This window comes from Zonotrichia leucophrys, chromosome 1 (assembly GCF_028769735.1).
Source record: "Zonotrichia leucophrys gambelii isolate GWCS_2022_RI chromosome 1, RI_Zleu_2.0, whole genome shotgun sequence".
Lineage (NCBI taxonomy): Eukaryota > Metazoa > Chordata > Aves > Passeriformes > Passerellidae > Zonotrichia > Zonotrichia leucophrys.
The window spans coordinates 88,793,256-88,821,109 of NC_088169.1; the positions used below are offsets into that span (position 1 = coordinate 88,793,256).

At 40.2% G+C, this 27,854-nt stretch overlaps 1 protein-coding gene across 2 annotated transcripts in view; it reads left to right on the forward strand.

The window, feature by feature from the left end:
* COL8A1 (collagen type VIII alpha 1 chain) overlaps positions 1-27,854 on the forward strand; it is an 89,608-nt gene that overhangs the window by 51,940 nt on the left and 9,814 nt on the right. For both annotated transcript variants that reach the window (XM_064721372.1, XM_064721364.1), the window contains one exon: positions 5,611-5,723. The gene's annotated coding sequence lies outside the window, so the exon portion shown is untranslated. The remainder of the gene's footprint in view (positions 1-5,610; positions 5,724-27,854) is intronic.

Sequence of the window (27,854 nt, forward strand, 5' to 3'; positions counted from 1 at the left end):
AAAGAAAAGGGAAAAAAGAAAAAAAAAAAAACAGCGCAAAAAAAAAAAAAAGCAGAAAGCAAGCAAGCAAGCAAGCAAGTGGCTAGCCAAGCCAAGCAGCCAAAGCAAAAAGCAAAAGTGCCTGGGCACACCCCCCCCCCCCCTCTCTTCCCCATCCGGCCACAGCAAGACGGCCGGGGCGGGGGGGGCAGGGGGGGCGGGGGGGGGGGGGGGGGGAAGGCACAGCTGCCAGACACAACACATGATATTGGGATAAAGGCTGAAGGCTGTCACCCCACGACACTCAGTGTTGCTCAAAGTTTTGGTTATGATTCAGTCATCTCAAAATATTGAAAATAATTGCAACATTATGTGTTGCCAGAATTTGCAGTACAAAACTCTGTCTTTCTCACACTTTATTTAAAAAAGAACATTTTGCACCTCAATAGCTAGTTGTGGTTTTGGATCATAAAGAGCTAAGAGTTTTGATCAGTTCTGATTCCCACTCCTTCTGTCTCATTTTTCTCACGGCTTAGAACAAAATATTAATGTGACTTATCTGTCATAAGTGATTTTCACATCCTCTACCTCCTATTTTGGTGTGTGATTAGACAAACACTGTAGTTATGTAAAATTATTTGTGGGTTTTTTTTATAATGGAAGATATGAATCACAGGTACTTTAAGCAAAAAAGAGAACAATGTCAGGAGAAAAGTGAATTATAAATGAAAGCAACTTGTCTATATTATAATTAATAAATACTTTAAACATGCTATTTCAATTTACTATTTATTAGTATTAAATATTGCAGCTGTCATCTCGAACACTGTAAAAGGATATAATAAATGAGAAAAAAAACCTGAGTTTATGGACTGTCTTACACAAAGTGAGTCCCAACTTTGATACCAAAACATTTGCAAGGACACTAATTATACTTGGAAAGCTGGAATTCAAAATTGTAAATATCAGTTCCAGGATGTTAATGTTTTGTGGTACAGTTGAGGAAATCCTAGGTAGTATGCTACTTTCAAAAAAGGCAATTATGTGTATATACTCCTGTAACTTTTCTCCAGAGCAACCTTCTATGTCACAGTAGTACTTTCTCACAAAAAAACCCTTAAAAATTCCCTAGAAAACAGAACAGTCAACCAGTACAGAAGTGATTTTGCTACAGAGGCATTTCCAACAGTTGACCAGATTCTTCTTTCCTCCCTCAAATAGCAGACTGAAATATTTTACTAAGTGGATCCAGTTCAGCGCAAGCTTCATTCCACAAAAGTCATTTGCACTTGGGCTGAATACTGAATCAGCAGGACTTAAATATCTGCTTAAAATAGAAGTTGTGTTTCTGTGATTACTTAAATTAACTAGGGATCACGCTGTTTCTGTGCTAAGAGAATACAGTGATTTTGTAATTTTCTGCCTTTCTGCTTTTATCTTTGTGCATTTGAATTACAAACAGAAAATGTTGTTTTCCACACTCAATTAACACCTGCAGGTAGCAGAGTGGAAAGGAGAGAAGACTGCAAGCTACCTCACTACATTTGAAGATTAGTACACAGAATTGTACTAATTGAAGATTAGTACACAGAAAATAAGTTCTCTCCTTTCAGACAAAATTTTGCACAAAATAATTCTTAAAAGCAGAGCAATGAAATGAAACACTATCAGTCAGGAAATTCAATGCTTAAATGTGCTCTTAGGAGTTATTTCTCTCATTCTCCTCTCTCTCATATTCCCTCCCTCCCTTCCTTCTCCAAGAAGCCTTCTTGGGATTTATTTTCTCCATAGCAAAGAAAGACTTTTGTTGCTTCAAGTTGCTCACATCATGGCTTGTACTTGGGATTTCTCCCAGTAGTCCTAATCTATATGTCAGGATCTGCACATGACTGAAACAACACAGGGAAGACAGCAATTGTTTCAGTAGGAAATCTTTCAAAATACTATTTTTTCAAGTTAAAAGAAATTGTCTCCCTATTGTATTTCAGGGTGCCCCCGGAGAAGGAAAATTATTGACATCTGACTCCATGGCTTTGGGATGCTGAATGCTCACTTTATTAAAACTTTATTTTAATAAATATTTTGAAATTTATATTACATTATACTATATTAAAGAGCTACATCATACTTGCTTCTAACTTCTCTCCTAACTGAAAAACTCATGATTCTCTGCCCGAGAGTCCAGACCCACACATGTGGATCCAATTGGTCACCTTGGGTAAACAATCTCCAGAATACATTCCACATGGGGACAAACACAGGAGCAGCAAATGAGATAAGAATTGTTTTGATCTCTGTGCCTCTCCAGGAAAAAATCTGAGAGAGAGAATTATGTCCCTCTCTGTTCAGAGATTGTGAATGCCACATCTCACCATTACAGGTTTTCAGTTTTGAAAGTAGTTAAGTGGAGGAATGCACATCAAGTGATTGGTCTCAGAACACTAAGAGCTGGATGATGATGATGATAATAATATATTAATGTTAAATAAAGCATCTCAAAGTGGCCAGGAGTTTCCCTAACAAGAATCAGTGGAAGCCTGTTGAGTGATCTACTGGAACTGGAATTTATCTTTTTATTTGTTACACTGTGTAGCAAAACCAAACTCCCAGCTCAGGGCATCCTTGGAGCAGACAAGGCAGGCAGGGGTAGCACTGGTGGTGTGGGATGGGGAAAGATATGAGAGTGAAAGGTGGGGATTGAGTGGCCTCTGTGTGAGGAAGTTTACAGGAGATATGGCATATTTTCTGTTTATGAAGCTGCTTCTCCTCCTTGTGACTCCTTCTTTTCCTTCATTTCTCTCCTTCTCAAAAGGAAGACACCCAGAGACCTTCCCTTTACTTCCATTGTTTCTAACATCACCATCTGTACATTTTTCTGTTCTTTCTTGATTGTCAAGGATGGGTCAGTCCTGTTTTGGAGGGATGGCAACTAGGCCAGGACCAGGGCAGAAAAGCAGAGAAATCCTGCTGCAGATAAAAGGACTGATGTGACTGCTGCTGCTGTACTGGGGCCCTCTGGTACACACTGGCACTCCTTTACCCTCTCCCTAATCCCACAAAGGAGGTAACACCAGCATGGATGGTACATACAGGAGGCAGGAATGAACTGTTTGGCTGAAATGTCTAATTCCTCTCTCCTCAGTCACAGGCAAAGTAGCTGCCATCCCCTTCAGTCTGGCAGGTTTCCATTTTGCTAAGTGCACAACACTACTTCTGACTTAGTGACTTTCCCTCATTAACTCAAAAAGCTGAGCCAAAGCCCCAACCTCAAATATCTGCAAGTTGCGGAGAAGTTTGTATCCCAAGCTGAACTGCAGAGCACAGAGGTGTCTCCAATAGTTTGGATAGGGTGTTGATGTATTCTGAATTACTTCCTCATCCTTTGAAGCAGAAGGCCTGTTTGGCAGGATAAACAAGGAGAACCTACTCTTCAGAAACCTAGGAAGCAAATGACAGCTAAGTTCTGCATAACGCATTGGCAGTTTCTGCTCTTCAGGCGTTCGAGTCCTCTCAGAAAGGTGGCAAATACACATTTCCTTGTACAGCTCCAGTGAATTGGATGAAATAAATTGCAAATAACACATGCTACTCAGGCATTATCTCCTATTGGTTCCCCAGGTGATTACATATTTCCTAAACTGCACCCCAAACTCATCGGAGATCCGCTTGCAAGAGAGGGGTGGAGTCAGGGGAAAATCAACACAGATTATCTATAAAAGCAAGGATCAATTGGAGACCAGATAGGTTTTGCCAGAAAACATAGCCTGCTATCATTAAAGAGATTTTTTAAAATAAATTTTACACCAGAGGTCAGAAAACTTTGTCATGATTAATCTAATCCATAGTCTAAGACAAAAGGCCTGAAAAGCAGCCCATTTCTATCCAAAAGGGGTTTGGGCTTTGAGAGGAAGGTGCCTATCTGGCTGCTATGATACAGCAGCTCTCATATCCTGTTCTGGGACTAGGTGGGCAACTGAAATCAACTGAAGGGAGAAACATATTCCAGCCAGCAATCAGAAACTCACGGGCTGGGTGGAGATACAGTACCGTGGAGGTACTGGGGCTGATATTTGGTCTAGCAGAAAACTCTCAGCTGTCTAGAAAATACAGTAGTTAAAATGCACTGTTCTGAGAATTATTTAACTAGTTCTTTTTGTCAGTTTTGAGAGACTTTACAATACCCCTGCTGTGGCATTCAGATGAAACAGGGTAGTGGGCACATTTCAAACAGACTTGAATAAATTCTGAGATAGAACAGTCAAGCAGGGTTCCCTTGGGAACTCAGTACTCCTCCCTTTCCAAATGCTTCATGCCCCTGAGGTTTGCATGGTCTCTTGGTGGCCAGGCCACCCAGGGCAGAGTTGCCTGGGGTCCACTGGGTGCTGGGGTACAGGGCACTGCTGCAGCACAGCCTTGCTAGTGCTCTTGAATTTGCATTTTGCCCTGGCTGATAAAATGCTTAAAGTAAATTGAGAGATACCTTTGGGTGTGTTTGGCTCCTTGGAGTTACTCTGATTGGTGGGAAACCAGTGACTCTGGAGAGGAAAAACACAGGCAGGGAAGCTCTAGGCCAAATATCTCAATTTTCAACCACAAAGCAAATCAGCACATGAGGAGTGATCACCCTGCTTTTGCATGAGCTTTTGCATGAGCTGGGTTGCAGGAGCCCATGGCTCCCTGTAGGACACATGCTGAGCACCAAGTGCAGTGCATGGTGAGCAGCTGAGGGCAGGGGCTATGCATAGAGGTGCAGGGCCCTCCCCACCTCTGATCCAGCACAGCACTCGAGCATGTGCTCACTCCACTGGAGAACACTCATCCAGAATTGCCCATCCACAACTGAACCCCAAATGACTCAATGGCAGCTGAACCCAGCAAATCACAGAGACTCTTCCCAGTCATGTCAGTGGGATTTGTGTCAGGCAAAGCACATAGGACTTGGTAGCAGCTGTGTGAGAATGATCAGAATATAAAATAGAAAAGCAGATTTTATTTTGTATAGAACACTAGCATTGTCTGTGGCTCCCCTTTTTAGTATCCTCATATTATGAATGCAGTAATGCTTGGACTTTGGTAGTTCCCAAGCACAATGCCTCTTGGGAACTAATGATTTTATTCATGCATTGCATGAAAGGGTTTATATGTAGATTTTCATGGGCACGACACACATGGAGAAAGTTAAGATTAGGCAAAAGTTTTTCATCTGTATTTCAGACTGATAATTTTATACCTTGTAATCTGAAAAAGTTATGCAGTGTCTCTGTAGAAGGGTGGGAACAAGGCTCAAGGCACTTTTGAAATCCAAACCCATATTTTGATTTACAGCATAATTATTACAGGATTGCCAACAAAAACACCGAACACTAGGATTTTTGTCCATATTCAAACTGCTACATCAGTTTTCGCAAGCACTGAATAACTAAAAAGGCTACTCAGTGAATGAGTTGCCAGGTTTTCATACTTCTGAACAGTAGATCTTGAACAAGAAACTGGAATAGGGAATTAAAAGACTAGGTTAAGCCACTATGTTAGAAAATTTTGACTAATGGTTCTTAATGTTTCGGGGCGGGGGGGAGGTAAAAGAAGGATATTATGCTCATACATTTCTTAAAAGCTTTCTTTTTCCCCTAGGACCAACCTAAAATCAACAAAGTAACACCAGGCCTAACACAATCAGGAAATCTGTGCCTCAGAGTGAAAAGCAGCCAACCTCTCCATCTTCTGCCCTGTCCCAAAACCTCAATGTAAGTAAGCTTTGCAGTGTAAGCTTTTTGTAATGTAGGCTTTGCAATCCTAAGCAAGTTCTATGTAATGCCAAAACCAAAGCACAACAGCTTAAAACTGAAGTTGTCATAAAGCCATCACCTACACAGGATTTGATAAGTTATTCAATTGTTTGCTATACACCAAAGCTTTTGAATTTGTACTGGAAAATTATATGGTACATAAATTTTGGTGATCAACCTCAGCAGCACTTTTTATCATAGATAAAGAAATCTACCCTTTCAGTCATTCTCCATTGTTTGATAGGAGAGAACATGCATGGCATTTGGCATATTTGTGTTTCTGTAAAGAAGATTGGTTTTATTCTGGAACTAGAGTGAGCCATGCTGTTGATGTGCTTTTGTTCCCCAAAATGCATATGTACATGTGTTCACTTCCAAATGTATGTACATGCTAAAATAAACAGCAGTAACATTCATTGAGAAATCCATACTTAATACAGTGTTTAGTTTAGCTCAATAATGGGAAGAATATGTTAAACATCAGTTCCAAGCCTTAATGGAAAACTTTCTGACAATGAGACATTAGCTCATGCTGTCCACGGTTGTCTTATGCCTATGAGTATTGTTTGTTATCACATGTGACTTTTGGAAAAAACCCCACATTATTGCTTAACAAGTTGCATTGCAGTAGTGTCCTGCACTGTTTTGATTTCTAGAAAGCTAATTAATTGAAAGAATCCACATGGTAAGAACTCATCATGGAAATCCCTCAGACTTTCTGGACATCTTTTAAGGAGGATGAGTGCCACATTCAGTAGCGTGATTTGTCTGAGATGAAAAACCAGCAGGGTCACACAAACATGGGACCCCACTGGGGAGCTCTGAACTATGAACCCAGTGGGGTGGACTGGTGAATGACAAGATTTTAGGATATCTGGCCACTCCATGGCTGGAGCTGTCCCTGGTGACTGTCTTCACCCGACATCAGCTGCTGTGACCTACCCTACATCAGGTGCTAGAAAAGTCCAACAAGAGAAAAAAGAAAGAACAAAAAGCAAAAAATTGCTCAAGACTCTAGCCCACAAACTACTGACAGAGAATAAAACACTTCTCAGTTTTTACATTCTCCAAGAGCATCCATAAAGTTTTAGAGCTTTTCCACTTAAGAAAACATCCATCCAAGAATGGCAGTGGACTTTGATAATTCAGCTGCAAAGTTTCTGTAGCAGTTGATGAAAAGACTGTAGAACAACTCTGCTCTGTTCATTAGTAATTTCTTTAAACCTTTCAATAAATATCTTCTGGTGTTACATAATATAGATGACTTTTTAAAAGTATTGAGTTTTCAGTGTTTTAGAGCCCTTTATTACAACAGATGAAACAGTAATATAAGCTATTAAGTATAGCTGCTAGACAGAAAAAAGCAACAGTTAAGCTAAGTATTACAAACTAGCACCCACTACTTTTCATGAGTGGCAAAATTGCTTTGAGAAAAAAAACTGTCCTCAACAATTCACAGATATCAAGGAACAGAGAATTAAGAGGAAAACAAAAAGAGATTGAAAGTTCTGGAAAATATTGTTATTTCCTCTTTTTCTTTTAATCTATTCCAGTGAATAGAGAAGAATTTCAGCAAAACATTCAGATCTGGATAGAAATATACCTCAAATAAAAAGGAAACAAAGCCCTCTATCTGTAGCAAGAATACAGAAAGTTTTCAGACTTGAGCATCAACTGGCAGATAAACCTGAAAGGCATTTGGGTCAAATAGAAGTCCTGAGCTGCTACCAAAATCAACAGTCTAATTGTCTCAGCTGAAACTGGGGCTTAGCTGTTGGGTTTCCTGTAACTAAACCTTGCCACAAACAGCTCTGTGAAGTTTTTCCTCCAATAATAAAATAAAACAGAGCAAAATTAAGATAAATACAAGAGACAGTGAAGATGAGTATATAGTTCCCAACATAAGGAGGGGAGCAGATGTTAGAGAAAACTCATGAAGGTTTCAAAATGGTTCTTGTCAGTTCTAAATGGTTGACATGACATTTCTTTAAAAATAAACAATCAAACATCTGAAAGTAATTGCTAGACTAAGGGATTTATTTTATTTAGGCAATAAAGTATTTTAAAAATGTACTTAGAATGTCTAGCCTGCTTCAAATTGCTTTGGGTTTTCTACACAATGTCGTGGTAGTCACTACCCACCCAAAAGTGGTATTTTAATAATATTTTAAAATTGAAAAACAACAGCTGAAACAAAGAAAGCAAAACTATTCAGAAACGTTACCAGAATGCACAGCTTGACTTCAGACACTTTCTAATCTGATCAGGAAGCAAAAAAAAAAAAAACCAAACAAAAAACTGTGCTGAATTCAGAGGCACTGAGTCAGGTGATAAAATTATACAGTTTCATGTGGATTTACTGAGGTCATATCTCAAAATCCAAAGCAAGCCTAAGCAACTGAAAGTAATGTTTCAGTTTACATAGTCTGATATTTTTTATGTCTATCCTTTTTCCTGTTGAACTGCCTTTTATACCTCTCAGTGTATAAACTTGAACATAGGCATCTCCTCTGTCCACAGTTTCCTCCTCATTTTCTCATGCTTTATGTACCTCCATTCAATCCCTGCTTATCTGATAGTAAGAATTAGTTTACTGGTCTGCCTTTTCCTGACTTGAGGAGCTGGAAATACTGGAAGATTTTAGTGGAACCTAAACCTCAAATTACTCAAGTATTTATGGAAAGGTTACCTTACATTTCCAGGACCATTTATTTTAAATAGGAGTCAGTTGTTGGACTCCTTCACTCACTTATGAAAACCGAGCTTCAGACTCCTCACAGCAGCTTTGGATGGGAGGACATTAAAGGAGAATTACAAAAGAAAAATCTTTTCCAAACATAGCAGTATTATTCAATAGCTTAGAAATTTACTTCTCCTGTTGGTGAATGTGGTTTCTTTAACTAATCCAAGCATTATTGTGAATAAACCCAGTGGTTGCTTTTGTCTGTGTTCTGAAGAAAAGGGGCTTGTTTAGGGTTTTAGTAGTGATAATTGACACAAAAAACTCCAGTACAGAAGAACACATGAAAAGAACAGGATAATCTCACCTCCATGAATCATTAGAATTGGGGATGTCGTATAGAATCCTCCTGCTTGCTGTTAGTAACCATGATGACAAGTTTATGATCTGAGGCTGTACAGAGCAGAGATCTGAGGAACCTGCTGCTCACTAAATTCTCTGCTTCTGAGCCCCCCTACGTCCCAGACCAACTCACATGAAAAGAACTTGAAGGCAGTAGGCAGCAGATTTTTATTTTGGTAACAGGAAGTTTGTGGAAGACTGAAACAATGTGCCTCTCTGATTTGAGAAACAGTTATACCAAACAATAAATGTTCTTATGGGTTTTGCATTATGGATAAATCCTCCTGTTTATATGCTAAAGCATCTAGTTTATTAACAGCTAGCTAATTAACAGTCACATATAGAGCATACAGCTGCCATAATCACTTCGTCAATGTTTTCCACACATTTTCCATAGTTTTTACATTCAGGGAAAAGTAACACTAAGGGAAAACTCTTCTTTCAAAACCCTCGTTAACATAATGTACCAATGAAATGATTCCTTGTGAACTCAGTTTCTTTTGGATACACCAATGTATTTTCTATGCAGAAGTCTCTCAGGAAATGGCTCATTTTAAGACAGTTTTCTAGACCCTAAAATGTTCAGACACAACTCTATTAATGCCTTTGCCTTGTAAAATTCAATGAATGCTACCACAGTGTGAAATGAAATTTGAAATACAGTCAGAATAATTGCCCATCTAATACTAAGAGTTCAGCTAAAACATTTGTTATATAATTCAACCTTATATTTCGTTTCAAAGGAATTTTATGTAGCTGTCTGGTTTATTTAAATAACTGATTAGGCTGTCCTGTTTTAATTGGCAAAGTTATGCAAATAGCAATGAATATTATAGTTCACAGTAGTTTTCCTTAGGAATAAGAATGGTTGAGGTCTAAAGGCACCTCTAGAAGTCACCTTGTCCAATCCCCCTGCTCAGGCAGGGACACCTAGGTTGCTCAGGACCATGTCCAGAAAACTTTTGAATTATTTCCTACTATGAGACTCCACAACCTCCCTGGCAATAGATGGTTTAGTCATCCTCAGTTTTTAGTCACCCTTAGTTTTTGATGGTTCAGTCACCCTCAGTTATCTACTCACTCTACTCACTCTCACAATTTTTACTTTATACATCTGAAATGTCCTCTGCACTTGTTCTCTGCAACAGTCTAGCTCCTCATTTACAAGGTTGGATGAATGTTGAAGCACAAGGCTGAAATCAGGGATATTTCATTTAAGAAGGTGATGCAGTTCTTTGCTGCATGTATTTTGGACCATTTAGTCAGCAGTCACCTGTGTGTTCCTGTGTTAATGGAAGATGGTGTAAATGGAGTCAGATGTGCAGCAGCAAGGATTCGCAACACAGCTTGGGAATGTGAGCTATGCCAGCTGATGGCAAAGCTAAGACTTTCTATAGAATATTTTCTGCTTCGGGTGCAAACAGCATATTTCATGCTGCTTTGCTTGCATTACAGCCATTTTTAAGCAATCCACAGAATGGAGACTAAGTATTTTGAACGTGCAAAAGGTCTGGTATGTGTTCAGGTCCCCTCTCCTGTGCAGTGTTTGTGAAGCTGTCCCTTGATAAATTACAAACTGAAAAGAAAGAAAAGGCAACAGCTTGTAGCCTCTGCTGACAGTGTAAATAGAAATTTGAGTTTAGCAGACAAAGTTCACAGTTTGCAGTGAAAGGTCAGAAGGATTTCAAGCATTTTTGGTATTTTGTCTCTGCTGTCTGCTCAATATCAAGCAAATAAAACATCCCTGATAGACAGCTTCCAATTCTGTATACTTGGCTTTCCTGCTCAGCCTGAAGGAACACATAAAGTTCTGTCTTTGGCATTCTGCAATTACTTTAAGACACACCATCCTAACAAAGCTTTAACACATACTCAATCCCAACTTTTGATGTGATGTTTGGTAAGCTAAAAGACTTACCCAGCCCAGGTAGGCCCAGTGGTCTGCAGTTTTTCTGCTAAAAAATTAGAATGATGAGGAAGAGTTATATAATATGTTAACTCTCAACAGGACATGTTTGTTTTTTCCCAACCATTGTACACACTAAAATACATCAAAGACTTTTATGAGAAATCTCCTACAATCTGCAGTTGAACCAACTGATTCTTGGAGGAGTCTGACTTTTTATTATTCTATTATCATTTTTGCCTGCAGTGAGTTCATTCCCTCTTCTGGATATTATTAACATCTCTTTTAGGAAAGGCTGACAATGACATTTTTATTTCCCAAATTCAATTAAATATATACCAAGTGGAAATTGTTTTCCTGGAGGTTTGTAACCTCAGAAATCTAAAGAAGAGTTATATTACTATGTATCTCAGATGTGACTACAACCACTGCTTTTTGTGAAATCACTACTTGCTGTATTCAGGGCTGAATAAATGGAAATGAATGTGGAAAATGGAAATGCTGTGGAAATGAGAAAAAAAAATCTTCTGTATTAATCTTGTCTTTGGGTGCATCTCTCCTGGATTCAGAATTTTTAAAGATATCTTAGGTGTGTAATTGGGATTAAATAGTAAAAATAGGACAGACGGTGAGCCAGGTGTTGGCTGAATTTTTTTGCAAAGTGTATCCTTTTAATCTCCCAAGTAAGCTTTTTCTTTGTATTCCTAACTTCACAACCTGTGGCACATCTTAGCATGACCATACATGAGGAGATTGTTGTGCACACTGTGAGTGCCAAATACCCAAGCCCACTTTGTGTCTACAGGCGTTGAACATGCCTGGTGGGGTTTTCCCTGTTCCTCCCACAGCCATACTTGACAATGTCATGAGAGATCTATTTCCAATCTCAGATGCTCACATACTTTGCACACCTTGTCCTTCAGGCTTGGGCAGAATACCCATTCCAGTCATTGTGCAACTTATTCTTTCATACACATATTTTTATACCTTGAAATACAAATTTCTTTAGTTTTAAAACCTGATGTCCTTTGTACCTGGCTCAGAAGTTTCATTACCCGCATGAGTAACAGTGGTTGTGAAGAGCTGAAGATTTAAAGTCTTGCCAGACAGTCCTCTTTTGACTTCCCTCTCCTTTTGATTTTCTCTCCCCTCTGACTTTTTGCCTAGATATGGACAATTTTTCTCTGAGATTCAGTAGTGCTGAATGGAGCAGAAAAGATGCCTGAATGTAGGTGTTTCCTCCTCCCATCATGGCCAGATGTGGAATACAAACGCCATTTCCCATTGTGATTAAACTCAGCCAGGAATGGATTTGTCCCCTAAATGGAACTTATAATGCATAGGAACTGCAGACACACTCAAACTTTGTTCTCTTTTTCCCCTTAATCTAAAATGGTTCAGATCAAAGGGCAGATGCTTACCCATTTTCTACTCACCAGCAGAAAAATCTGCATATTTTGCTGTGCTCAGAGCAAAGCACATTCCAACATGATACATTTCCATCATAGCTAGAAAACAAAGCCTTTTGACAAATGAGAGAGAGTCTAAAAAGTTAAACATGGTCTAAAGACAGGAAGGCAGAAACGACTAAAAGGAAAGGTATTTCTTAATGCTTAGTTTATATAATATTTGCCCTCACCAACACAAGGAATACAGTGCTTTTAATGAGCTCTCTGTAGGTGATCAAAGTACCTGAAAGAAAGGCAGACTCTCCTCATTCAAAGGCACAGGAAAACACCATGTCTTAAAATACAATTTTACCTTTACCAGAAAAAGATATCTTTCATTTATCACAACACTGAAGGCATTGTAACACAGCTGTTCTTCAGCCAACACGGCCTGCAGCACCTATATAAAGGACAGTTATGTGAGCATGTTTTTATTATTTTGCTTTTCTTTGAAACACAAGAGGGTTAGACCTGTGTCTGTGCTGATCGGATAACTCACGCCACCTTCAGGGCAGCTTCCTACCGAGACGTATCTGCTCCCGAGGAGCACCCATGAAAACCCAATGCAGTTTCCATCCTGATTAAAAATTGCTCCAACAGACATTTGACCTGGCTGTAGCATCTATAAGAAATATTCGATCTTCAGATGCTACACCATTTGGCATTCAGCGTGCTTGATTTTATAAATATACTTTATAAATATTTTTAAAACGCCATTTTTATCGTGGTTACAGATAAGTTTACAAAGACATCTAATTCTTCTTTGTTATTGCCACAAATTAGTTATGGTGACTGTATCTGGAGTTAGAAAAATGATACAAGATGGCTTTTAAATGCCAAACCCATTCTGTCTACTAAAGACTGCAGTAGGGAGTCTAGTAAACACCAAAGTTTACGAAGCTGCAATTGCTCATAAGAGCTGATCATCCCTGAACTGCCCTGTGCAGTGTTTGCATTAAGCCAAGATGAATCCCAGAGTGCAGCTTTAGTGCTAAAGAGGAAAATGTCTTGCATTATAGCTGTAGAAATAGTACCCTTTCCTTAGGACCAACACTATTGCCTTTACAGAACTGTGCAAGTATCAGCCTTTCCAGTGCTTTCAGAGACTCATTTCTATCACCCATTTCAGCTCTCTTTTTGCTCATTAGCACTGCCTAGTCCTTAAGTCATAACAGGTCACCTCCAAAAGCAGGTCACAAGCTGAGCTGCTGAGCTTGAAAGTGGCACCACTGATGCTGGTAGGAGTCCTTCCCCATCGAGCAAAGGGTTAATCCTCTGGGACAGCAGCCCCAGGCTGGCGCTGGGAGAGGGTGGAGGTGGAGGAGCCAGAAACTGCATAGGTGAAGACACAAGGACTGCAGCACTCCTTCCCCACCCAGTCAGAGGACTGGAAACAGCCTGTGGCAGGAGTCTAGTGCATGCCCAAGACATGGCCTCCCCATGCATTTTACCCAAATCATGCCTTGCTTTTCTTGTCTTCCTTCAGCAAACCAGGCCTTTTATGGCATGACAAAGACTTACATGGTCTGGAATAGTTTTTTCACTTACATGAAGAAAACTATTCCAGACCATACCACACTGTTTTCTCTTTTTTAATGTACTAATGTGCAGCAGGTCAGTGTGATTTTTGGTCAGTGCTTCTTTACTCTCTCACCTCCTAGTCTCCAAGACTTCTGCAGTCTCAGTGTATGCAATATTGGAAAGTTGGAAGTAAGGAGGGCTCCCTTCCTATTTGTCAGGAGATAAATTAGCTACAAACATAAAGTACTTGTTCTGTTCAGTCATGATATCCCAATTTTACACATGGACACTGCCATTGATTCAGAGGAGGATTCTTTTAAATTACACTACTCAGAGATGAGCATCAGGACTTAAACTTCACTCTTCTCTCACAAAGTACAGAGTTATTGTAAAGTTTCCTTCCAGTAAGACCTTCTTGACAAATGTCTTTTCAAGAAACAACTCTTTTGCATCTCACAGCCTTGAAGAGAACCTGAAGAAATGTTTCTGCTCCTCAAGCAGACTTGTGGTCTCTGTGTGGCTTTAATTAAGTCAGAGGTTCAGAGACACCTGTAAACAGTCACCTGCAGGGACTGGAAACTGGGAAACAATGCAGTGCATAAAAGAGCTTACTGCCACACTTAGAGTAAATTCATTGCAGAAAAGTGTAAGCCAGTACTTCCTTAGTTTTCTTGGGGCAGCATGTTTTCCTAGGACATGGGAACAGTATTTCACAATTATAATTTTCTAACCCACTCCCCTCCAGCAGAGTTGGAAGAGAGAATATTGGATGAGAATAGTAAACATTCAGCATGTGCCTGTCTCACCATTATGAATCAGAGCACCAGCCCCACATTCAGATATAGCAGCTGTGGGAGGCTGTCTTTCATCTGCAGTAAAAAGCATTGGCTTTTCAGCACACTAACATTTCAACTCATATACAATGTGCATTCTTTGGCGGCACACAGCTGAACAAGATCATAGAAATGTATTTTAAAATTTGGTAACATTCAAATTGGGTTTTCTTTGAGAAGCATCTGTGTTAAAATGACAATTACACTGTTGCATTTCTTCGCAAAACAATTCAATTTAGGGTTATTATTTTCAGTCAGTGAGGCATCATCACCAAGAGTGAACAAGGCTGAACTATGAAAAAGTTTAAAGTATCTTAGTAATGAGTTTAATATATTTGGAAGTCCTGGATCCTCACATGCTTTTTTTGCACTAATTTTCTGTGCTTGGACAAAGATCAAACATAGTTGTGTAGCTGGCACACAAAAATGCATTATCACTTTGGTGAAATTATAAAAAAGGCTAACATCTAACTTGTCCATGTTATGTTATTCGGCAAAATAATGATGTGATTAAATGGGTTTTAGTACCAAAACCATATGTATCCATTTACTTTTAAACTTTTTTCCTCCTCAATTTACCAAATAACGCTTTTGTTAGAGAATAAAATTCAATTCACATGTAACTGGTGGAATTCTTCATCACAATGGGAAGAGAAGCTTCAGCACACAGATAATGCAGCAGATTTATAGATCTGATTGCAGCACTGTCCCTTGGCCTGCAGAGCTCCCAAGCAGGCCAATGAGGCATAGCCTTTTCCACAGGTAGAAAGTGGGTCTGCTGGTGGCATCAGCTAACCCATGGTGAAGGATTTGAGTAGAACATTTACAGCCCTACTTCCAGCTAAACCAAGAAATCTTTGGAGTATGATATGTTGATTTCATGAGTGTTTAAAGAAAATTTCTGCAGGCAGTGGGATCCACATGTGTGTTTTCTTGGGAGTTCCTTGTAAAACAATAGTCAAGTCTGAACGTAAGTATGTATTTTTAATGTGAAAGGTTTACATTACAGGTTCTTTCCTCATTCTCCTACTGCCTGTAGGCCTGTACACCAACAAAGACATCTAAAATCTGGTTTAATTTAATTAAATGGGATCTTTGTCACCAGTTGAAAAAAAAAATCTGATATATGAAATAATGTCTGTTCTCATTATATTTCCAGCCCAATTTCCAAGATTTTGGGATAGTTTTGAATAGATGAAAAGAATGATAAGAAAAACATTCCCTTAAAAGAAAATAATTAAATGCAAGCAACACTCCCACTTATGTTCCAACTCTTCCATCTTTGGAAAATTTTCTTTTAGCTCAGAGGGGCTAGGCCAGTGAAGCTGTTCATCTGGGGCATCCCATTAAATGTCATAACTAGCAGCATAAGTTGCAGTAAAATGGACTCAGTAACAATCACTGTTGTCCACTTCAAACCAGACACATTAACCACTCTGATAATTTCTACAGCAGAATACCAATATTAATAAATTAGGTGCATGCCAAATTTGGGACTCAGTGATATTGGTTCTTCTCCTTATAAATGGAAGTTACCTCCACTGCAGTCAAAATGCTTCTATAACTGAGAACAGAATCTGGGCCTGTAGTAGATACCTGTTTATTTAGCTGCACAATAGCTGGCCAAGGTTTGGGTATTTTTAAGTTAATACAAACCAGAATGATTCTAATTTTACTGCCTGGAAATGGTAATGTCATAGATCTAAACTGACATTTTTCTCTTGCCAAAATATTTTGCACTGGCACTTACTGTTGGAAAGACTAATTTTTTTTTCTACTGCCAAGAACTGAGTAAAAGTTAGCCAAATTATTCAGTTCTTAATTGAACAAAATTCTCATTGTAGTTTTGCTTGATTAGGAAAAACAGGCTGCAGTCTACTGCATGGATAACTGTCTGGGTATGTACAAGATGAGATTAATTTTAAAATATTTAACAACTAGCAAATTTTATACAGGTTACAGTTCTCATTGAAATTAATGGGATTATCTACATATGCCAAACTGCCTGTCTGTACAAGTGACCAGTACTCCAACTCCTGAGTTTCACAAGCTTCTAATGTTGCTAATTGTTACATGGAAGTAATTAATGGAATTACTTGAGAAAAATCTATTCCAGATCATGAAGTGGCCCAAATTACTGAACTCTAGGAAATATGCTTTTTACTTTACAAAACAGATATTCACCAGTATAATCAATGCACAGGAACTGGTGTGACACAACTTTCTCAAAGTTGCAGTCTCTACTGCATGTAGTTTTCCATCATGCCTGTTCAGATTTCTGCATTTTATCTGTGTCACAGATCCTCCCAAAGAGAATTACTAGACCTTCATAGTCAGGAGGTTTCATAAAGTATTAAACTTCAGCAATCATTTTTTGCCTGAGGCAGACAAGGGAAAACTAGCCAGGAAATTCTTCAACAATATTGCATTAATAATTTTGCATTTATAAATGAAAAATAAGTAGGCTTGTCTTCTCTTCCATAACAGTTATCAGTGGGCTATGAATGCCACAGCAGTGTTGAATGGTCACAAAACATTGATGACTGCAAGTGCAGGAAAACACAAATCTCTCCCCTTCCTCTGGATAACTTGTCATTGCTTAGTCCTCTGAACACTTCATTTCAAGTGTCACATTTAATCAAGATGAGGACTTCATTTCAAGCCAAAGACATAACAGCATGTAATCTTTATTACAGTACCCAAAAAAGTAAATAATTTTCAATAAACCACTGTTAAGAGACTGATTTGGGGATTAAATATTAAGCACAAGAAAGGATAAAACAAAAGGATGGAACAAGATATAGCTATTAGTCATAAAGAGAGAGAAGTAAGAAGGAATTCAGAAAGACAAGAAGCAGGAGTAGAATTTAGCAGCAGTTTTCAAGGATGATTTATGAGATTTGTACACATATTAGGAGATAATCCAGTCTAGAAGCTGAATAGGCAAAAACCCCAAAACTGAAAAAAAAAACCCAAACTGAGGGGTTTTTGCAATTTCTTAGTGATTTTGATTACTGGTACTGCCTTTTAGGTTGAAAAGGAGGGTGATAATTTATTTCTATAGATACTATTCAAAATGAATCCATTTAAAGGCAATAACATTGTAATGTGGCAGCAGTTTGTACATTCTGCTCTCTGTTTCTTAAGAGATGAAAACTCTTTGAAAGTTTGCTTTACTTCCCCTCCTGCATTACTCTGTACTGCATCCCCTCTCTGCATCACAGGTTACTTTCAAAAACCTGTACTGAGAACAGTATCTAATGAAAGAGCAAACATGGATGCCATATACTCCCAGAGATTATAAAATCTTTTTGTTTTTTGTCCAGTAAAATCACTGCTGATTTATTATTAAAGCTTAAATCAGTGACAATGGAAGAAATTGGATTACCTCCCAGTTCCAAGCAGAGAGCTGTTAAATCTCTGGTATCTCAGTTAATTTCTTCACACATTCTCCTCCTATCCAGACCCAGCTCTCCTCCAGATGTTTCTTCCTTTGCATATCATGAAGTTGCTGTGCTCTGGGGTCCCTCAGTGTGAAATAGTTATGTCAGCACAAGTTACTCATATAGATGCAGAAATACCAGCAAAGCTGACTTGGGGTTTTGATTTTTTTATTTGAATTCTCACTGATTGTTTCATTTGTGTGCATATGCTCAGGGGCGCATGCTTGGGCTGTCCCAGCACTCTCGCAGCACCTTGCTCAGGGCTACTGGTTTGGCTGCTTTTCAGCTGCAAGTACCTAGTCATTTAGTGTTGTTTCAGCCGCAGAGTGCTCCTGCTCTAAACACAGCCCAAATTGCACCCCATATCCAGTGCTGGCACTTGTCCAAGTGTCTCACAAAGCTGCAAACACACCTTTGGAAACACTAGCCTCTGGGTGACTTTACTAATAAACTGTGAGTACAGTCCTCTAAGGAGCTCATTCCTGAAGGATCTAATCAGCCTTACTATTTAATTTATTGAGAAATTTGTGACAATTTTCAGGCAATACTGTTCAAACCAAAGAAAAAACCCTCCCACTCCTATCCTGTGGGCTATAATTATATACTCCAGAATATCTCTTTCATTAGCATAGTTACCACAAAGCAGATCAGAAGTATTTCTGTCAAGAACACATGATTTCTGTTAACATTTGAAAATCTGAGCATGTTTCTTGACTAAATGCAAAATTAACTTGGAATTAATGTAGGTGCCCCATCTCAGAGTCAAAAAAACCACACAAATGAAAATATTTTTAAGCATTGCTGATAGCCATCCTGCTGCTATGAAACACAACTCCATTTTGCTTGCTAGAGAAATACCAGCCTAGTGGATTTATTTTTTAATGTGATTGAGCCACAGCCTGTAGGTAGCCATAAACCTTTGGTTCTGATGTTCAACAATGAGAATCTCGTGGACAAAGTTTAGAAGGAAGGATATGGCATAATTTAAGTGCATTGCTTTTGTGGAATTAGTCATTGTTGATCTAACTGCATCATCCTGGGAATATCTAGCACATGCCTTAACTACGCCATTGCACAGATACAAGAATAATTTTTACAAATACTTAACCGCTTTTAAAAAGTCTAGATTTTAAACAAAAAAAAGGAGGATGGGGCAGGGACCGAAAGCCTTAGCTGATTGACAGTACAGATATAGAACCTTTCAGATCCTAATCCATGAGGGGATGTTTGCATCTGGCTCCATAATGGAGTTCACATGCCTGAATTAGATGCCGGCACTCTATGCATGTGTGTAAACGGAGTTAAGTGCCTTGAGGGGAACTCACAAAAGCCACTGTTTGGAGAGTTACCTAAGCCAGCCAAATAGTGAAGGCTGAAGACTGCAGTTCATCCTAAGTCCTAGCTCTCTCCTGGTTTTAAGTGCTTTCTGGTGAATGAAGTACACAGGCACAAGTCCCTCCACTCTCAGCTCATAGCTCACAATCCTCTTTAGAAAGCAGGTGCCAAATTTTTCTTTCAAACTCCAAGCAACCATCGTCAGCTCAAGCACAGTCTTACTTGGGCTGAGGAACATTGGTCTAATTCTGCCTTTGGCAAAAGGCGCTTCTGACGTTTGCATTGCCTCCCTCCTGGGCATGCCTGAGCCAGCAGGCTACAGGCATCAGCTCCCAAGGGGTGGGTAAGATTTGGCACAGGTCACAGCAGACTCAAGAAACCATACGGAGGAGGGAAACCAAAGAGAGATTTTGTCTGAAAACCTGGGAAGTGTCCACAGGTAAACGGAGCGTTAAGTCCACTCCCAGCACTAAGAAAGGCTTGTGCACTGGGACCAAGGTGCCTTTGAGGAGGATTTCAGTGGTCTAACAGCTCAGACATCAGCTTCTCAGGCCCTGATAAGGGGCTTGGATTTCAGTTGTGGATTGAAGTGCTTTAATTTCCTCCACCAATCCTACATCCTCCTGTGCTTCCAGCCCCAGCTCTACCTTGTAGTGCTGCAGGAAGGTGAAGAGAGGCTGGTGTTTACCCTTGACCCAGTTGAGCTGATTGGTAGCTGCAAATTTGTCAGTCTATCCCTTCATCCTGGCTGCAATACAGATGAAACGCACGTGCTGGCTCCTGCTGGCTCCCAGTGCAGATATTTTATAACTATTAGTCCCCAGAGCTGAGCACTGACCAGCTTTCCAGACTGTGCATTTGCTAGTCTCAGTCATCATGGGTCCAGATGGCTGCACTAAACATTTCAGATTGTTCTCCTTGAGTAGAGTTGAGAGACTTGAGTGACTGATAGTATTTGCTCCTCAGGGCTTGACTTTGCTTTCCTTTGGCCTCATTTGGGTTGTTCCAAGGTGTCAGATGTAGTGATTTCAAGTTCTTTAAACCATAGCACATTGGATTGCATATAGGAAATTAATTCCATCCCCTGGCATTTTTGGAGATCAAATGACTGTATATTTTCATGGATCCAGGATAAGTGTGTGTGAGTGGAATGGGGAGGGTCTCTGTGTGTGTGTGTGTATGCTTCAGAAGGTTTTTTTTTTCTTTTCTGTGCTTTTGAGAGGCATGGCAAACTCTTGCTGTAAGTGTTCACTGAATCAAACCTTCAGGGAGTATTTCACAAACTCAGGCTGAAAATTTTTTTGGTTGTGTCCTGCTACCCTTATTTCTGCACTTGCAGAGTGGGAAGTGGATGGTACCTGTGTAGGCCTGTAAATGTAACACTAACAAATAACATTGACTTCAAGCTTTTCCTCTCTGCCCCTACACTGATGTGTGCTCTTGTGCTGAAGCAAACTTGAGTAAGATCTATTTCTTACGTGCTACACAAAAGGAAAAGACAGAAGGTCTTTAGAAACAGATCTGTTCCTGCATGACACAGGGATGTGTGTGTGCAGTTCAGCCATGATAGCAGAATAGAGGAGTTTTCAGTCATTTTCAGCCGTGTTTTTTATGCAAGTGCCAGATGATGAAGGGACCTACATTGGCACATTGGTAGATCTACTGCCACCATCTAGCAACTTCTACCTTCATGTCTGCCCACAGGTGTGACCCAGAGCACAGAGGGTCTTTCATGAAAATTACAAGCCAGGTTTTGAAACCATTTTAACCAAGTGAGTGTTCAGTTGTAGTTACTGTCATCTTAGTCTTTATCAAGAAAAGTAGCACAAAAGTAAAATAATTTATTCATTTAGGAAATATGTTTGTGAGCTAAGACCTGCTTGAATTTTGGGAGTGGAGTGTCAGGTCATGATCAGCACATCCTAACAAATACGATGATACCTGCAATATTTGACAATAAAATAGGAAAATAATTACTGCTAAATCATTTAAAAGCATGCTCCTGATTTCACTCTTGCTGCAGTACTCTAGTATGTTTAACCTTCTAAGGCAAGACTATTCCACTGTTTGAGCAAAGGTAGAAAAAGCATGCAAAGGGCAGGAATTTTTTAAATTGAAAATAACCTTCCAAAAAAATTGTCTGAGAGGAAGTTTTTTCAAGAAAAATATTTTACAGACATTTGTTACTGTTTTCATATCTCCCTTGGACTGGGACTTTGGGTTTCTGGGAAGTGGCAGAGTTAGAGCACAGCAAATAAATATAAGGGAGAGAAGAGCTGCTCTTTTTCTCGACAGGCTCATCAAAGCACAGTGAACGGAAATATTGTAAAATGGTAACAATTTGTCTCCAAAATAAAGCCTCCAAAGCCTCTTGCTTTTATTTAAAAAAAAGGGTCATGAAAAAGCATGAGGGAAAGAGCCAAGAAAACACATTTTGTAGGCCATCAAAGTGGGAAAAGGAACAGAAATGCTGTGCCAGTTTCAGACAGAGGCAATCAAGTAAATTTTCATGCAAGAAGGCAATGTATAAGGCCACAGGATTGCAACAGGAGTCACAGAGAAAAATAAATTATTTCAAATTAAGATCAGACCAAGTACTTCAGGAGTCCCACACAGATTTCTTGCTTTGTAGAGCAAGAACTCACTGGACTGTTAAAGTAACCATTGCTTGGATTGCAAAGGCTGGAATATGATCACTACAAAGGGGCACAGGAAATAAAATTTATTTATAACTAAAAGACTACAACAAAAAAACCCTGTGCACCCAGAATTAGGCTCTGTTTCTTAATGAGATTTAATGGTCTTGATTCCTTGATAGGGCTTAAGCGCTCCCTGTAGTGGATCACTACATATAAATTTAATCGGTATGCATACAGTGCTAAAAGGAGCTAGAAAGTTCTACACCTTAGAGAGGGTCCTGCTTCATCCTGATAATAAACAGGCTAAAACTTACCCCTTTCCAAAGAGCCATCCCTCCTGCCTACTCCAGGCACCCTAGAGCTGCCAGGAGCCCCAGACTGTTCCACAGCAGACCAGTGGCCAGACCAGGTGTTAACAGAGACAGACATCTGCCTTTGCAAATCTGTGGCTGTGTTCTGTCCACCTATGACAGAGCAGCCTTTGCATCGCCAAAATGAAGACATGGTGACAGTGCCCATGGCAAGGCAGGATGTCACACCACACAGGGTGTCATGTGTGGCTTACAGGCCATGCAGGGCAGGTCAGACCTCAAGCAGCACTAGCAACTGAAACAGTACTTGCTACAGCCTCGGGATCAAGAGAAGCCCAAGGGCTGCTTCTGGCCACTTTTCCTTTGTGTCCTTAGGTTTGGCACCAAGAGTACCTCAGGCTGAGAAGTCCAGCCTACACAAGTATTACAATTGCAGACAGCTGTACTGCTTTACATAACACTTAAACTAATAAGAAGACAGATTATCTTCCCTGCAACACTTGCAACAATTAGTCCCTGTCATCACCAAGAACACTTCTATAATCAGGATTTTTCTTTCTGCTGCCATCTTTTGGGAAGTGTTTAAGAAAAACACACACTTAGCACCTCTTTGTGTCTTGCAGGTGTCAGTGAAGGGAATTTCTGCATGCACAATTAAGTTTTCCTAAAGGTGTTGAGATCTACTAATTCATAGAATGCTCCTTCTCCAAGCAATCCTTCAGACACAAGACATAAAATCCTAAACCATGCCATATTAGAATAAAATATATATAGACAGATTTAAGACTCACTGCACCTTCACAAAGCTGACAAAATATTTTTCTGCTTTTAGTACAGTAATTCAATTAATCAAAAGAGGAACTAAGAGTTCTCTAACCAGTAAAACTGGTTGATATCCTTCAGAATAGTATTCTGGCACTTATGCATATTTCGCCAAAGATTTAGGATATACTGAGTTTGTTAATTGTCGCAGAAAGAGGCAGTCTTCTTCCCTCACTTCTACCTACTCCCACACATCTGATGAGATGGAGTTTAACAGTGAACTGTGTGGATTATTCACTTGTCATTTAGAGTCAATTGCTAGCCTGTGGCTTGTTCTCAAAGCTGTAGCTGGCTAACCCAAGAGGTAGTGAAATGGAAACTCTTTACACTTCTACCAGTGAGTATAATTCATAGCAGCACTGCTAGAAGCACCATTTTAGATTAAAACAGTAAAACGTTGTGATGCACTCTGCAAACTGTTGTACCATAGTAACACACAAACAATTGTATCATGAAAATCTGGGCAACTTCTACTGCAAGGAGCCAGCACAACCTATACCCAGACAGAGCAAGGCCAAGAATGATGAGTGACAGCTGAGAAGGGAGGTTTCCAAAGCAGGCCTGCAGTTCCCTATTCACACTGAGATGGAACCAGTAATCACCATAGTTCATTATCAGCACCTCAAGGTTCAGCCTCCTGATCACACACTTCTGAAGTGCATCACCAGTTTGCCTCCTGATCACACACCAGTCTGAAGTGCATCACCATTTTTTTGTCTTTGCATTATTTTGGAGTTAGTGGGCGGGCAGTAGATGTGAAGTGTTCTCACCAAAACAAAACCCAAATGAACAACACCCTTAGGAAATGGTTGGTTGACTATACAAGCACTTCCATGAGAACCAGCCTCCTTTCCAGTGTGTTGTGCACGGCAAACCCATTGTATCTGATAAGGAGAATTCCTTGGACGGAGTCAGTGGCTGTGGCCTGCGAGAAGCTCCTTCTGCAGCGCTCAGTAGCACCAGCCCTGCAGAGATGGAGCCCTCAGCGCAGTTCCCACGTCGAACAAACAGCTGTGCTTGGACATGTTGGCAGCCAGGCCGAGGCTCGGTGCCAGCCAGAATCGGCACGATTCTGTGCCGATAAGCGGGGAGGTGGCTCTGCACTTTGATCACTTTGTGTGTTCCACATTACTGGGTCTGGCTTTGTGTGCCGATCACCGCTGATCACTGAATGGGGACTGAGTGGCAGTCATTTAAGTGTCTCCGTCAAATCTGCCTGCCACCAAGACTTCAGGCAAATTGCCCAGAAGAGAGCATTAGGCAGAGGATTTGAGTGCATGCTGTATGGCAGAGAACAGGAAAACACATTCAAAGGCACGTATTTACTAAATCCTACCTATAATTAATTCTAATCCCATAATTAAAGTCGCATGCTTTTCTGCAAACATTCCCCCACACTGGACCTTCCTCTCCAGCCCAAGGTCAGGCACCAATTCGTGCAAATGAGTACATGCCACCAGGAAAGAGAGCTACGTCCCCAGGGACTGTGGTCACCCAGCCTGTGGTGCCCAGCTTACTGATCCTTGTCACAGCTCCCTGCCATCTGACTTGAAGTAGCTTTCAGGCATTTTCCAGCAAACAGCATCCGGGCCAGACCCTCAAAAACACACAGAAACAAACCCGCCTGGAAATCAATCACAAGTGCCAAGCATCTTAATATCATTGTAAATTGTGAGTTTTGTGTCTGTGCTGAGTCAGCAGAGGCCTGTGTATGGGAGTTGGGGTTGTGATAATGTGAAATTTATCATGCCCAGATTTGCAGAGAGATGAGATGTGTACCTGAGCCCACATAGGTAGGCTTACAGCCCACTGGGCATGAGGAAGAGACTAAAGGCAAGATAATTATGTCTGCATGGACTAAAAATGTCCTTCTCATTGTAGCTGCTTCCACTGGCAGGGTGTGCTTTCACACATAGGCACACATAAATACCTGCACACAAGCAACAGATACACTCTGTTGGAAGTAAGAAACTAGGGAAGCCCAAGGGTGCCATTTTCTTACAGAAGGCTGGGTGATCATCCAGAGTGAGCACACACATGAATGTGTTTGCAGACAAACTGGAGCAGAGGCAAGTGCTTTGTTTTTGGAAATGCATTTATAAATGGATAAACAGAGACCTCCCCCCAGGCACTGCAAGAAAAGATCATATCATTACCAGTGAGGCCAAAGATAGCTTATGGATGACCATTGGTTTTTAAGATGAAGCCATTTATTTAGATGTTATCACACTTCTCTAAGAAAGAAGCTCTAGGCACCTTTTTCAATTAAAAAAAAAAAAAATAGAAAGAAGCATCTGCCATGTGTTGAATATTCCCCATTAGCAGCAGGTTTATGCATGCATGCGTTTTAAAATGTTTATTATGACAATACTTGTTATGACTGCCTTAGATTTAGTAAATACCACATGCTAATCAGACACAGTTGTTAGACCTTGAGCAAAATATGATTTAATTTATTTTTAACATACTGAACAATAGCTATTTCTTGGTAATCTAAACTGAACACAGGCACTTGAGACTACTTTGTTTCCTTGGAGGAGACAGTGAAAAGGAGGGAGGGGAAAAAAAATAAACCTGATCTCTGTGGGAGAGTTTCTCAAGAAGCAAAAAGGCAAGATTACATTTACCATAAATCCTACTTTTCTCCCTACTGAATGCACAAGCCCTCATAGACACTTTAACTAGGTAAATTCTTCACCTACTGAAGAAACAGGTATTGCCTTCAGTGAAGCTTTAGGCACTGTTACAAGCAAAATGGTGCAGGACCCCAAACCTTCTGGGGCATAGATCAACCATCTCGTGCCAGTAGGATGGCTGGGTCTTTGCCCAGGGGCTGTGCTCCCCTGTACTGTCCTCCTGCTCTTCACTGCTGAAAATAAGATTAAATCAGTACAGCTAGTGTTAATTTGGGTTACAAAACAGGTTAGCTTTCAGAGGAAATCCATCTCAAGGTATATTTGGTTCCTTCACTCCCTGCTTTTATGTGGAATATGACTGAATTTTCAAAAAAAGAAACCCCCTACACTGGTGTTTAGTTTGCTGGCAAACTGGAAAACATCTGTCCAAATTATATAAAGACTCATTTGGCACAGAATGACAGAAGTGTGGCAATGCGTGCATTAAATGGTGCTTGAGCACATGCAAAATTATTTGGCATGCAGAAGGTTTTGTTTTTTCCTGTACCTGAAAACACAAGTTTCCACTAAAATTCAGTCTCTGTACAGTACAGGGTACCCTCAGATCTGTTCAGAAAGTACTACTGACTGACAGGTTAGTCTTCAAATGATCCAGAGATGAATTTAATGAAATCCAGAGATGAATTTAAGCTGTGATGAAGTTTTGAAATAGAGTCTTTGAAAACTGTGGACAACAATGAGCTGGGAAATTCACTGCTCAAGTTGGTTACATTTTGCAGCACCAGTGCTGAGAACAACAAGCAACATTTGCTTGATTCTTGTATCTGAAAATGCCCCACCCTTGAAGTCACAATAGCTATTCACTGGCTAGAAATAGCTTCGTTTCGTACAGGAACTAAAGCCTATATAGCTGCTTTTCTCATTTTGTGATGAGAATTCTTCCTAAAAAGGTAGCTAGCTAACAGAACTGGTTTACAAATGCCAACACCTCCCTCCCCAATTTATAAGCCTGGTGCTTAATCCAAAGCTTTTTATGTGGTGGAGACCTTAAGAAAGACATGTATTTGATGGGGGGGGTCCACACTTTTGCAAGCACAAATCCATCAGTAGTTTAAGGGACATGTATTGCAGAAAGCAGGGACAGGATAGGTACTTGTTCCCAAAGTAGCCGTAAAAATGAAAACAGAAAAAAAAAGTGCTATCACTTTGTGAGGACTTCAGTTCTCTCTTATAAGCCCTTCTGTGACATTTCTTGAGCTGCCATGTACCTCTGTGTATGAACTGGGTGGGGCCTGTCAGTGGAAACCCCCCAGAGAGCAGCTGTGCACCTTGCCCACCAGCTCTCTGCAAAGCAGCAGGGCTGCTCCTTATGCACCTCAACACTCTGTTTGCCATTTCCATTGCATTATACTGCTTCTTGGATGTCTCTGTATGACAGACACTTTAGTGAGGTGTATAATGCTCCTGTGGCATTGGATACACTATTGTAGATAGTTGGTAATAGGATCTGTTGTCAAGGTCACTCCAGAAATCACCCTAACCCCTTCTGATCTCAACAAAAACACACTGGAGAATGTAGCTTTTTATCATCAGTTGTTTTTAGTAGCACTCTTCTGTGAACAAAATCTCCAGAGTCACTAGGATTTTAATTTTGCAGCACTCATTTTCCTTGTGGAAACCAGAACACTAGCAAGGCCATCCCCCCAGTGCTGCGGAGAACTAGTCTCTGCAGCTTCAGGCAGCCCCTATAGAAGGGACCGCAGGGAAAAGATTTCAGGTCACTGAGATCCACTCATGCCTTATGCCTGTTTGGGAAATACAGCAATTCAAAAGCAAGAGATGGTAAGTTAAGCCCATGGAGGTAGTCCCTGGGTGTTTACCTTAGAAGTTCTCAGACAACCCAACCTTGGTTGCATAGTGATGACTTTCCTGTAAGAACCAGTAAATCAAGGGCTAGTTTCCACTCTTTGCAAGACCACCTATGATTTCAAGTCCCAAGTGGATGGGCATCACTCTTTCCATACACTCTTTACATAATTACGCTAAAACAGCCGTTATTTCATCACACCAATTTAAGAATTATGACTGCTGGTGCATTTTCTTTTGTCTCCTA